We start from the raw sequence: 12,668 nt of genomic DNA on the forward strand, positions 1-12,668 counted from the left end.
TTAGGACAAAAATTGCAGATTAACTGTAGATGATACACTTGTAGAAACTGTTATGTGCACTGTACTCCAGGTGATAGCATTTGCTTTTGTTATCAGGTACAGTTGATGTGGAAAACTCTTCTGTACCACTTGTCCTTCTGTATTACTGGGATTTCATTTATATGTGGTTGCTATAAGTATATGCAAACTTACCCATATCATCAGCAGGCTTGAGCTGAAGTCTTTCTCAACAGCTGTGTAATTAATTTTGGCAATGTAGTAGCTTGCCTGAGCAGTGTTTGGAACAGCAGTTGCATCTGACTTCTGATCATGATGATAATGTCTCAATTTGTTCAAGCGGAAGCTTTATCTAATACCTGTTGTCCTGTCTTTATCACCTAAGTATTTGTCTTTCCTCTGCCCCACTGCTGCACATCTCATCATCTGTTATGGCAAAAACCCATGTCAAAGACAGACCCCAAATACTTTTTCATACTGTAAGGAGTTTCTTTTCTCAGCTGCTTGGAGTGTGAAATCCCTCTGCCTTGTTAAGTAGGGCACTTGCTGTTTCTCAGAATGTATTTTTATTTACCTTTGTAAATCCAGTGTCATATACCTCAAAATTAAACCTTGACATGAGAAGAAGGATGTTCCCTCTTTTCTTTAACGGAGGAAGCATCAAGCTGGTATCAAGCTGGTATCGAGTTTCATTGAGCCTCACAGGTCTAACAGCCTTTCCTGCAACTTTGTTCCAACACACTTCCAACGCAAGAAGAGTAAAAATATGTTTATCACAAACCAAATTTAGAGCAGTTGCTGATTGTAATCAGATGTTTTTAACTAGAGTCCTTGGGTAGCTGTTTTTGTTCTTGCAGTATGGCACAGTGGTCTCTGGCCCGATTCTACGCTTTGCAAGAGCAAGCTGCAAACTTTCATAGATTTTGTGCACTTGTCTCTCGTAGCAGACAAAAGAAGATGCTTAGTCTGAAGTTAACATTTCTGCTAGCTATTTTAAGTCCCTTGTTGCTGACTATATATCCAGCCTTTTGACAGCTACGAGAGCAGTGGAAGTAAGGCAGTGTTACCATCAGCAATTCTGCTGAAGAAAATGTGACTTCAGATTTGGAGATGATTCAGTGGTGCAGTTTTAAGCTGTAATCGCTTAGCTAAAAAGTCATAAACATTGTGAACACTTACTACTTAAAATGAAAACACAGGCCTTGAAGTCATACTGTTGTATCCTGTCCCTCTTTATCTAATTCCCTCAACTCAATGTGATGAAATTGTACCTTAATCACTTCTGGCAAGGGTCTCTTAATGCCTTGATTGTCCCACCAAAAAGAGAGAGTAGGGAGGAATAGGACCTTAAGATACAACAAAGGACTGACAGCTGATGTAACCTTATTTTCATGAGTTCATATATTCAGCTGTTAATGAACAGTTAGGAACAGGCACATTAGCTTTAGTTAAAGCATTGACATGCGGAGTTCTTTAACAAATCCTGACAGCAGATGAAAACAGATGTACCATGAACATCCCCAACCTTGCATGTAATTAACAATTATTTACATGTGTATGACCTACTCTAAAATGAATATGGTAATATCCTGCTCCACCAAAGCTGCTCTGGGGGCTGTGTTCTCTGGCACCCTGGATGTGTTGTGAGGACAGGGTTAGCTCGACAGCCATGCGAGCATGTGCTGAAGAAGTGCCTTTTGTGCCTTTTGCAGTTTGATGCTCTGCTGCTGCTCCAGGAAATAGCTGCTCAGGCTGCAAGGTCAAGGCAGGAGTGTGGACAAAGCACTAATGGTGAACGTTCCTTAGCTGGGGGGAGGGGGGGGGGATGTCAGAAGGTGGGGCTGTGTCTGAGCCTTTGAAAGCCACCTTTTAAATCCTGTCCACATCAAACCTTGTCGCAATTGGAGTTCCCTTCGTTCCCGGGAAATAGCTGTGCAGGGCCACGAGATGGCGTGCACTAGCTTCTTTCAGCTAAATTTACAGGATAAGACTCAGCAACGAGGGTGGTTGGTTCCTGCCCCCCCACCAGCAGCAACTGTAGTCAAATGGATCCCAGCTGGATGCAGAATGATGGTGCTTGGGAACTGTAAAACCAACTGATCTGAAGGCAGAAATGGGCTGAGCTTAAGCTATTTCTAAATTTCAGAATTTTGTTGGAAGTTTGCTGACTGAAGTCAAGTTAACCATGGGACTGGGTGAAAGTTTTGAAGAAAGCAAATCCTTACAGGCAGGGACTTGTTTGAGATACTGTAATGCTAAAGGAGAGGCCTGGATAATAGTTCCAACCTCTCTGTGATCTAAGTGCTGATTATGGAATTAAGTTGAAGGGGGCGAGATAAGGATCAGGGATGTTTGATTGTGGCACTGTCTTCCCTGATTATACACAGGCTTTGTCTGTACCAGTCAAACAAGTGTTCACAATCACTCTGTAGCACAGGGGTCTAGCTGGCACCAAGCTCAGATTTTTTGGTTCTTCACTTGGACTTAGACACTCAGAATCTGTTTCATTTTAGATTTGAATCCTGGAATGTTAGGCAAGAATTAGACTGCAGAAGTGTTTCTTCATTTTTAAGTGTCCATGATTCATGACTAATTCTTGTAATCCTACTCTGTACATTCATCATGGTAGTACCAAGGCTTAATATATATTTGTGTAGTCCAGCACAGTGTCTTGCACTGTGCTGCACCTCCTAGTAAAAACCTGTGTAAGTTAAAATCAGAAAATTAAAATCTTCAAACTGATTTCCCTGTAATATGGAGAAACTGGGTTTTTTTAGCTACAGCCAGAGCCAACACCTGCCACAGCACAGTTTTAAACACCTAAAGTGCAAGAACTAATCTCAAAATAAAACAAAACCAAATCCACAGCCTCAGTCAAACAGAAAACTTCATTTAGCTCATGTGAATCTCCAGCACTTCTGCCCTGCAGAAGTGAAAGAGTTAAAGGATAGTAATCTGCCATTTTATGGAATATCTAAGAGATTTGCAGATGGTGGCTAGAAGCTACTGAGCTGTGCCAGGAACAAACACCTTTTCCTGAAACCTCCATTCATGTTTATCCTTAGGCCAGCGTGCAGTTAGCAATTCAGAATTTTACTTGTGTAGATGACTGGTATTTCTTAGGAACAGCCTGTGCACATGATTTCAGTTTAGTAACTAAGTTCTGGGTTTGTACATGTGAAACTGCATCAAGACTAATGAGTTCAAAGGCTAGAATATGGCATGTGGGGACCTGCTCTGGGTGGAAGGGTGAGGTGGTGTACGTGATTTTGTTACTTTACTCACAGCAGGAGAGTGCAGTCTCTGTCCTCTGGTCACATGCCTGCCTCTCTGCTGCCCTTCTTGCACCTGGAAAGGAAGAATTCTCTCCTAGGAGGAGGCTGCAAGCATTACTCTGCACTGACAAGAAGACTGTGACCCTATCAAATAATCATATTCTCAGCCTTGGAACTTTTGTCCTACAGGATCAAAAGTTATGTTTCATCCTTAGTTGTGCAATGTAAAGTTTTTACTCTCTTTGAACTGTTTTCTTTGTTAGGTTCACAGTTAATCCATCTTAAAAGCTGCACTCCAGTATTGCTCAGCTCGCCCACGAGAGAGCTTCAACAGCCACAGAGGTCAGGATCCCCTTGGGCAACCAGGAGAGCCTATTCTGCCAACAAAACAACGTTTTAATAACAATCCTCTTGTCTGAGAGCTGTTTGCTCTGCCAGCAAGTGGTTGCATACTCACATACTTTGTTCATGGCCTTTGCAGGTTAGGTGAGCTATGAAACCCCAACAGAAGCTGAAAACATAGGAAACGTGAGTGAACTCAAGCTGCAAAACCCATAGCCAACATAGGCTTGCTAGTTATGTAAGAAAAGCCTGCAGTGGATGATTACAGTATTAGCAAAAGCAGCACAGAGCTATGAGCTTTGTGTCTGATGAGGGGCACTGGAGGTAGTGGGACTCACTGAGGGTGGGCTCGTCTGGACCGTCTGATGTGCAGAAAGGACATTATAGCACTGCCCAGGTCCTGCTTCCTGAACACATCCTTTCCCACCGCTCCAGAGTTCATCTGCAAACATCCTCTGCCAGCAGCTTTCAAGAACAAACAGTTCATTTCAGTGATCTTGCTCCTAAATGAATGATGGAGACAAAGAGCCAATCTTCGGGAAAGCCCACTACATTCTCTCAGTTGCCATAACAGAAATAGCTTCCAGTTCTTGGTACTGTACACAGAGAGAAGACAGACACTTCAATAGCAAAGAGCTCTCAGTGACCATTTTGCTGCCATCTCACTGTTGTCTTTCAAGCTGATTTCCCCTGAAATTTGTTTAGTGAGTTTTCAAAATGGTCTTTAAAATGAAACTGAAAATTTTAAACCTCCCATCCAGTCATTTCAAAGTACCTATCCATTGCATTGGTTTGGAGCTGTGCACATACCATAAACAGTGCTTATATACATGTAAGAATCAGGGAACTGAAGTGCAACTTCTTTAAGAAACATTAGAACTTGTAAACAAAAGTTGCAATTTTTGCAAACAGCAGCTCAGTATTAACTGAGTCATCAGTCAATTATTATCAACTATGACACTAAAAACTAGAACTGTAAGAAAATATATGAATAGCTATTTCATAATACTGCTTATGCCCTCAGGTAACTAAATATGTGTTCACATGAAACAGGGAACAGAAAAAGTGTGGTCTCAGGCAGTGACACTGCTTTACTAAGGCTCAGAAGTCTGGCAACAGGAGCTGGTTTTGTAAATATAAACAGTACTTGGGTAAATCCTTTAAGAGAGCAACTACAACTTACAACTTCTAAAAAAAAGAAAGCAACTGGAAGTATTTGTATTGCCAAATAACATGCCATGTACTAGAAATTACTGAATTTGTGAAACAGTTATCTTTGTTTCAAAGCTGCATTTTTATTTGAAACAGGTTTCTTACCTATCTCACTAGTAACACCTCTTTAGAGAGAAGACAAAAAGGGCCCACAGCCCAAAACCACACTTGTCTGGGCATTAACTGTTTAATAATGAAAAGGAATTTACTGTTCCTAACCCAGTTCCTGACTCTTTTCATTCCTGACTACTAAGAGTAACACAAATAATGTACTTAATGTACTTGCATTGTGCTTCAGAATATTTTTTAGCCTAAAAGTATGCATCAAAAAGAAATAGAAAGACTTGGAGGAATTAATGGTAAAATATTAAGGACTGTGGGGAACAGAACCAAATATTTTTCAAACACTCCTTGGAAGCTTGCCATATGCAAGCCTACTCACGCATCCTTACCTGCAGATATGCACTGCTGGAGTTCAGTACAGGCTGCTCCCCAGTCCCTCATCAATTTGCAGAAGGACTTGTGTCAGCCTTTACTCCTGTCTTCACAATGCCTACTTGTCAGTCTACAAACTTCTGCCTCTGACAACTCAACACTCTCCCTCAGTAAGTACATTACTAGCTCCTGCTCTGAAGACTTGCTGCCTTGGTGGTTGCTGCCATAAACAGCACTACTGAGGTAATAATTCAAGATGAGGTCTGAAGGCCTCTCAGATTCTTTTCTACTTTATCATCTTCCTTCCCTTTTTCTCTCTTCACCTTACTCTACCTGTCATTTTTAGATTGGACCTTTTAGTCAGGCTTCAATAGGTTGGCAAAAACACAGAGAAATTTCCTGTGATGTAAAGGAAGAGAGATGGTGAAAGAGAGCTGTTAAAGGACAGAAGCCAGATGGCTGTCTTCTCACTAATCACTGCATTTGGCACTCTGCTTGGCTACTCCATGGAGCAGAGGGGTCCTACTGTCACCTCTTGAGGGGGATTCCTCATTTACCTTCCTCATACGAGGAGTGCCCATGCATTTTCAACTGCTCCTCCTTGGAACTCTCAAGAAAGAAGTTGCCACCCACATCCAGTGCCTGGTATGCTCTGCACACTCTGGTCACCCACCACCCATCCAGCCCCAGCCTGTGCTCACCTCAGAGCCCTGCAGCTTCTGTGGAAGATGTGGGCTGGCCTGCGAGAGGATCCGAAGTCAGTCGGTGGGAGAGAGGCACTGCCCCACGCCTGCCACCGGAGACACCACATGCTGTCTCTGTGAAGGCACGGCAGCACCTTCCAGGTCAGGTCAGCCTCTGGAAGCTGCTTGCTCCGCCCACACCGTTATGCGGGCTGGAGGAGAGGCACCACACTCCCTTCAAGGAGAACTCTTCAAAAGTATTAAATGAAAATTGTTGTTATTGGGGTTGAACTTCAACAACCTTTACAACTGATTGTGATGCTGAATGAAGCCCATGAGCACAGTGCAGCTCCAAGTGCAAGGTCTTTGCTTCTAGCCCCATATGTGCAAGCAGAATATTGGCTGTTTAAAGAGAAGATGCACTTCACTAGAGAAGGCTGCTTGATGAGTCCTGTACATATCTCCTTATAAAGACTAGAAATGTGCTTTCTGAAAGAAATACAGTATTTAAATTGATTAGGCAAATAATAAATAATGCCCCCAGCCTTCTGTCTGCAGCAGTCTGAGAGCTGGGCATATGGCACCGTTCCAGACCACATGGCAGCCAATGAAGCAGAGCTGGTGATCATTATTTCACTCACCTTCAGCAGGAAATAAAACATCTGTTTAATCTTGACAGTGGGACTCCCCAGCAGTTAAGCTAAGATGGTTCAGAAGGAATATAATTGAAAATTATGTTTAAGGCAGCAGAAAGCAGTGATAAGACCTCAATTTTTTTAAGTCTCCAGCCTCTGACACTTTGCGAGTCATGGGATTTTTCATGGCTGCAGACAGACAGGACCTCTGTTTCACAGCTCAGTCAGAAAGAAATCCTGCTTTTGAAAAAGGGCATCTTTTCAGCAGGAGTTAGTGGACAAGTGGCTGTGGCTCTGGACTGCTCACAAGTGGAGCAGCTGTACTTGCTACTGCTCTCAGTTCTGGTTGCCAGTGGTGTTTTCTCAATGCAGTTCAACCACAAGGCAGCATGAAGAGCTCGAGCACAGACCATTACTGTGAAAAAGCAGCAAGAGCAGACCTGCCATTCTGTGAGATATATAAGCAGATGAAGGTATTTTTGGGGTGCAGAACACTTCTAAAATGATGTGTTCCCCTGGAAACTTAAATCCAGTATTACTGACTATCAGTCAGTAGCCAGAGGGCTGACTGAATAACCTAGGTAGGCAATGAAGAACGGGAAGTACAGCTGCAAATCTCACCTTATGGAACAGCAAACAGGACACTAAGTAGTGAAAAGACAGTCTCCAAAAGAGACAAGGGTATTTAAGAGGGTGACATGGTCAGAGTGGTCCAGTGAAACTGAGCAAAGAGAAATTGAGACCAAATGTTCGTAACAATTCCTACGTCCCAGATTAATCTGCATAGCAGTCTTAGCAGGGAAGTGTTCAAATCCCCTTCCAGAAAAGGACAAAACAAAGTCTTGGGTTCAGCAACCCAAAGGATAAGTCTGTGCTGAATTACTGGACTATGATGAAAAACATTTGTTGTTTTTGTGGGATTCTTCTCACTCTATCCTCTTCCTATCCAGCAGAGCTTACTCACAGACACTGTAGTGCTCCTCTTTGAACTCGTTTGGCTCAGTGGGTGGACAGGCATTTGGTTAGTAGTGGTCACTTTGGAGGGAGGAGGGTTTGAAGAATCTTTACAGAGAACAGATTCCAGCTGGCTGCAAGTACTCCCACTAGGATGTGATGCACAGTGAAGTCTCATGCTCCTGAGCACCCCTGTCAGCCAGTAAACAGAAGCACCCTGGCATGCATGGCAGCACTGAAATGTTCAGGCAGAGTCATTGTTGTGCCACCCCTCAGGAAACAGCTGATCTTGCTGCAGTTTGAAACAACGGATGTGGCTTAAACCCTCAAAAAAAAAAAAAAAAAAAAAAAAAAAAAAAAAAAAAAAAAAAAAAAAAGTATCAATTTGAGGCATAATTAAAAGGAGCCTGAATCCAACCAAAGACAAAACTGAAAAGCAAAAATGGAACTTTGGTAACCTGACTTTGCCTATTGCACCCACTTCTTTACTGGCTTTGACTAGCTAAAAAAGCAAAAAAGTCAAGCCCCCACAGCTGTGGGTAGCTGTTGTCCTTGGCTCAGAAATATAATCAGCTATTGGCACAGAGCTGAAACAGAGGCTGCTGTTCTGGTTATGGGCTCAGAGCTACTTGAGTTGGGCAAGACCATTACCATCTTCCACCCAGACCTGCTGCAGTGTGCCCAGCACAAAATGTCACCAAAAGTTCCCATGCAAACTTCACATTCCTGGATGAGCTGGAGCATATTCTTGAGAAGGAATTCAAGCTTCAGTTAATAGTGGTGCATTATACACCTACAACTATTAAAACTCTTACTGTATTTTGTTTCCCTCACTGAAAAAGGTGAACTTTTCTTCCCCATTATGGTCTTTGTAAAATTGTGTGAATTTTTTTCAAGAGCACACTGCACAAAGATTGCATTGCTTGACTGTTGGCTACATGTTCACAGGTGTCTTTGCTGTCAGTTATTGATGCTATCAAGAAACCAGCATCCCTTAAAAGGCTTCCAACTGAATTTTAGCTCCAGGCCACATACTTTCTCTCTGTAGGGTAGCTTTTACCATCTAATCTCACTGGAACAAGAAGGCTTTAAAACTAGGAAAAAATGAATGAGGAAATCAGTGATACCAATTATACACCAAATGAAGATAAGTCCCTCTGTCTCATTAGCACTGTTTAATTATGCTTGGATTTAAATTCTAAATATAGTTCATACAAATTCACAAGGGCAAGTGTTTGCTTCCCCTGTTGTAATCCTCTTCACATCTAATACTCCTCTCTCCTATGAGATCAACAGTTTTAAGGACCTGTCCGTTTGAGTCACAAATAGAAAAGATGCTGACACTTCATCACTTACAAGTGAAAAATGTTGGTTAAGCAATGGCTTATGTTTTATATTTGCACTGCTGTGAGAGCCCAGAGGTCTCAAGAGACTTCTCAGCTTCCTGTGCTGTGTCTGTGTGTACACGTGGAGTGCCTGCTATGGGTTTCTATATTCTTAACAAAGCAGAGGCAGTATATTTTCCATATGCTTGTTGTTGTGACCTATCATGGTCATTATAAGCTCTCATCAGGCTGAACAAAGGCACTGGACCAGGTGTCAGGAACGTTTATGCTTTTATTGTATAGTTGCCATAACTGTAGCAACCACTGTTCAGACTAAAAAGGTATTGGCTAACAAACCCTTAAATTCTTGCAATAGGCTTCCACAAAGGTGTTGGCTACACAAGCCCTTCATTTTGTACACTTCACTAAGTTCTCAACTCCCACAGCAAACTCATCAAAGCTGCTGTCACACAAGCCACAAGAGAGCTCCAGAAGCTTCCCACTCCCACAATAAACTACAGTAATCTGTGACTTCTACCCAGGGGTTCAGCTGAGAAAGAGAGGAGACCCACTCCCCTACTCCCTGAAGAAAATGCCCCAAGACAGATCTCTGCTCACTGAGAAGGAGCCTATGCTTAGTCCACATGCAGAGTAACTGTCCAAAATGTCAATGAGGATGTCCTCTGTTTGAGAAAGGTGGGGATTAAACAAGCACTTCTGCACCAGCTATTCTAAAAGGAAGGAATGGGGCAGGGAGGAAAGATGCAAAAGCCTGTTTTCCTTCCTGCTCTGGTTAAAAATTCAGTTAAGAAGCTGTATCTAAAAAGACAAAGATTTGAAAACATCATCAGCATTTCTAAAAGCACAGAGTGCAAACGTGCTCTCTACCACAGCCTTAGTATTTGCTAATCCTTTATCAGTGGTTTTGTTTGACTCAGAAATACTATTAATTAATCAAACCACATATAAAAACTATTGAGTGAGAGTTTTACTGCCCTCAAAACTAAAGTTTATTGCACTTATGAATGCATTTTACACTTGCATCCTCGACTGGTATGTATCTGCCAAGAACAGATGTCATTGCTTAGTCACAGAGTGCAAAGCCATTTGATGCTCAGTGTCACCTCAGATTTGTGTGTCCAAAGGATAATGAACATAGATGCAGTATTAGAGTTGAACTTCAGACACTTGAATTCATGCAGCATGTAGAGGAACTACACTTTAGTAACCCTGGAATATGGAATAATTAGAACAGCAGGTTCTTCCTCCATTAGTTTAGTCAACAAATGCTTAAAAATGATGGTAGGTTTTCATAACTCCTACCCCCTGGAGACAATCAGGCAGAAATGGCACTGAGGGCTTATATGCTGGTAAGCACCTAAATCTCTGTGGTGGCTGCTGTGATTGTTGTTGTTTCTTGGAAATTTTGGTTGGACTCTCATGCCAGGAGAAGGAAATCATTTGTGCATCTCCGGCAAGATGCCCACACACTAAAAATTTGAGAATACTGGTAGGACAGCCAGCCAAGCGTCCCCATTAGGAGAGGTGCTCCTCATGAGGGAGAGCCAGTGAGCCAGAGCCCAGCTGTGGGGGTAGGCCTGCCTCTGGGGAAGCCCTTCCTCCTCCAGGACCTGGGGAGCACAGCCTGATGTGAAAGGAAAGGCCTGTCCTGCAGCAAGCTAAGATGCTCTCATTTCCAGAAGTGTCTCCCCTGCTCCCCACAGCCCCAGTACTCACCCCCACTTCCCAGTGCCTGCAGCCCAGGCCAGCTCGGGACCCAGGTGAGGGGTAACCCAGCCAAAAGAGAGAGCTGCCTTTCCCCTGAGATAAGGAAAAAAACCACCAATCTTTACAGTTTTCACCATTAGAACCACGTCTTGTTGAATGTACTACCAACATATTATGATTTTCATGTTATCAATATGTGAAAGTATTAATTTAAGTGGAAAAGAATGAGGGTCATTAAAAACACAGGAATCCTGACAGATGATAAAGGATGACACAGGAGTAATTCTTCTATTTTATGTGTAAAGGTTTTGTCAATTGGGTGATAGGACAGTAACTTTTAGGATATGGTAATTTTTTAGATTTGAATTTGTTTGGGCTCAGTAATAAAACTAACCTGTCAGCTCTAAGAAGACAATTTATGAGATCAACTCAGCTCCTGATACATTCTAATGTAACCCTACAAGCAGCATGAGGATTATGTAGTATCATATAAATGTATCTGAATTGACATTTAACCAATGGAACAGATGCTCCAAATCCACTATGGGCAAGTGCAGTTTGCCAACTAATGGGTTACTTACTTGTCTTTGCAATAGAAAGGCATGCAGGGAAGGTACTGCAGTGCTCAAACCAGTGAGGGGAGCTCAGCCAGCAGCCAATGAGCCACAGCTGCAAGCCTGAAACAAACAATTTGTGTGGCAGTTAGGGTGATTACGTCTGTCTTTCGTGCAGGAAGCTGTACATTATGCAAATACGCAAAGCTGTGCAACAGCACTTCATGTGGCTTTTTATAGGGACAAATCTAGGGGAATGAAAGGAGCTGCACCATCTCGCTAGGTCAGCCCCGTGTATAGGACTGTTTGGCAACTCCTGTTCCCCTGCTGTGCTCAGCCCAAGGGCAGAGGAGGTAGATGGCAGAATTCTGGGAGCATGGGCATTTTCTGCTTCTCTGAGTCCTTTAAATCTTGGCTAGTTCTATCAGTTTTAGTGGAAACTGCTTTTCTATCGGGGAAGGCAAGTGAAGATCTACTGGATCTGCTCACAAATGCACAGAGGAAAGCAGCTCTTGACGCTCTTTCCCCCAAAGCTTTTGACAATGCTAACAGACAATCTGCTTTTATTCCAGGCCTGCTAAACCCATGAGTGTCCCAACAAGTTTAGACACAAAACACAAGCAACCATCTCTCCTGTCTTTGTCTTGCATTTTGACAACTCTTTTCTGGAAGCATTAGTGGGATATGAATGGGAAAGAACTCATGCTGTAAAACACATTTCTGTATATTAAAATAGTGTTTCTGAACACTATTTTAGGCCTGCACACATCACCTCACTATTATACTGATTCTTACAGGAATCCTTGCCATCCATCCAATTGTTAACCACTGCACATTACAGGAGAAATTTTCATTTCATTCCCCACATCATGCACCACAGCTGCATGGTGACATGGTGGAGCACTGCTGGACACAGCACCAGCTGCTCTAGAAGCTGCAAGGCCAGCGTCTGAGGGCTGGAAAATACATATTAAAGCATCACAGGACTTCATTCTCTACAAGCCCCAGTTCCAACTATTCCATTGCAGTGAAAGGTGTGCAGATCATATATAAATTTAAATTAAAATTCATCTGAGCAATAGGAGACACATATTGCCAGATCCTACCTAAGAGTACAACAAAGTGAAATACAATATTTGCATATATTATATAAAAGGCATTAACTTGTAGATGTGTGTGGCATTTTTATCCTTTTAACTAGAACATTAAAAAAATAACCCCATGCTTGTACATACAGCCAATGTACTTGACATAATGCACTGCCTTGACAAAGCCATATACCACTGCTATTTTAAACTACCATAGTTCTCTATTAGTGAACAACATTTAGAAGAAGCTGGTTTGTACATGTCTTCTGTCCTGAACTATAAATATTTCAGTATTCCAACATCAAAAATATTCTATTGATTCAGTAAGGTGCTGTCAGGCCCTTCTAGGCACTGAAATGCTGGACAGTGCTTACACCTCTTTGAGCTATTGCTGCTCCCAGACCTTACTGAAGACAATAACTCTGCTAAGGATTGTCCTT

Source organism: Haemorhous mexicanus, chromosome 8, assembly GCF_027477595.1.
Source record: "Haemorhous mexicanus isolate bHaeMex1 chromosome 8, bHaeMex1.pri, whole genome shotgun sequence".
NCBI lineage: Eukaryota > Metazoa > Chordata > Aves > Passeriformes > Fringillidae > Haemorhous > Haemorhous mexicanus.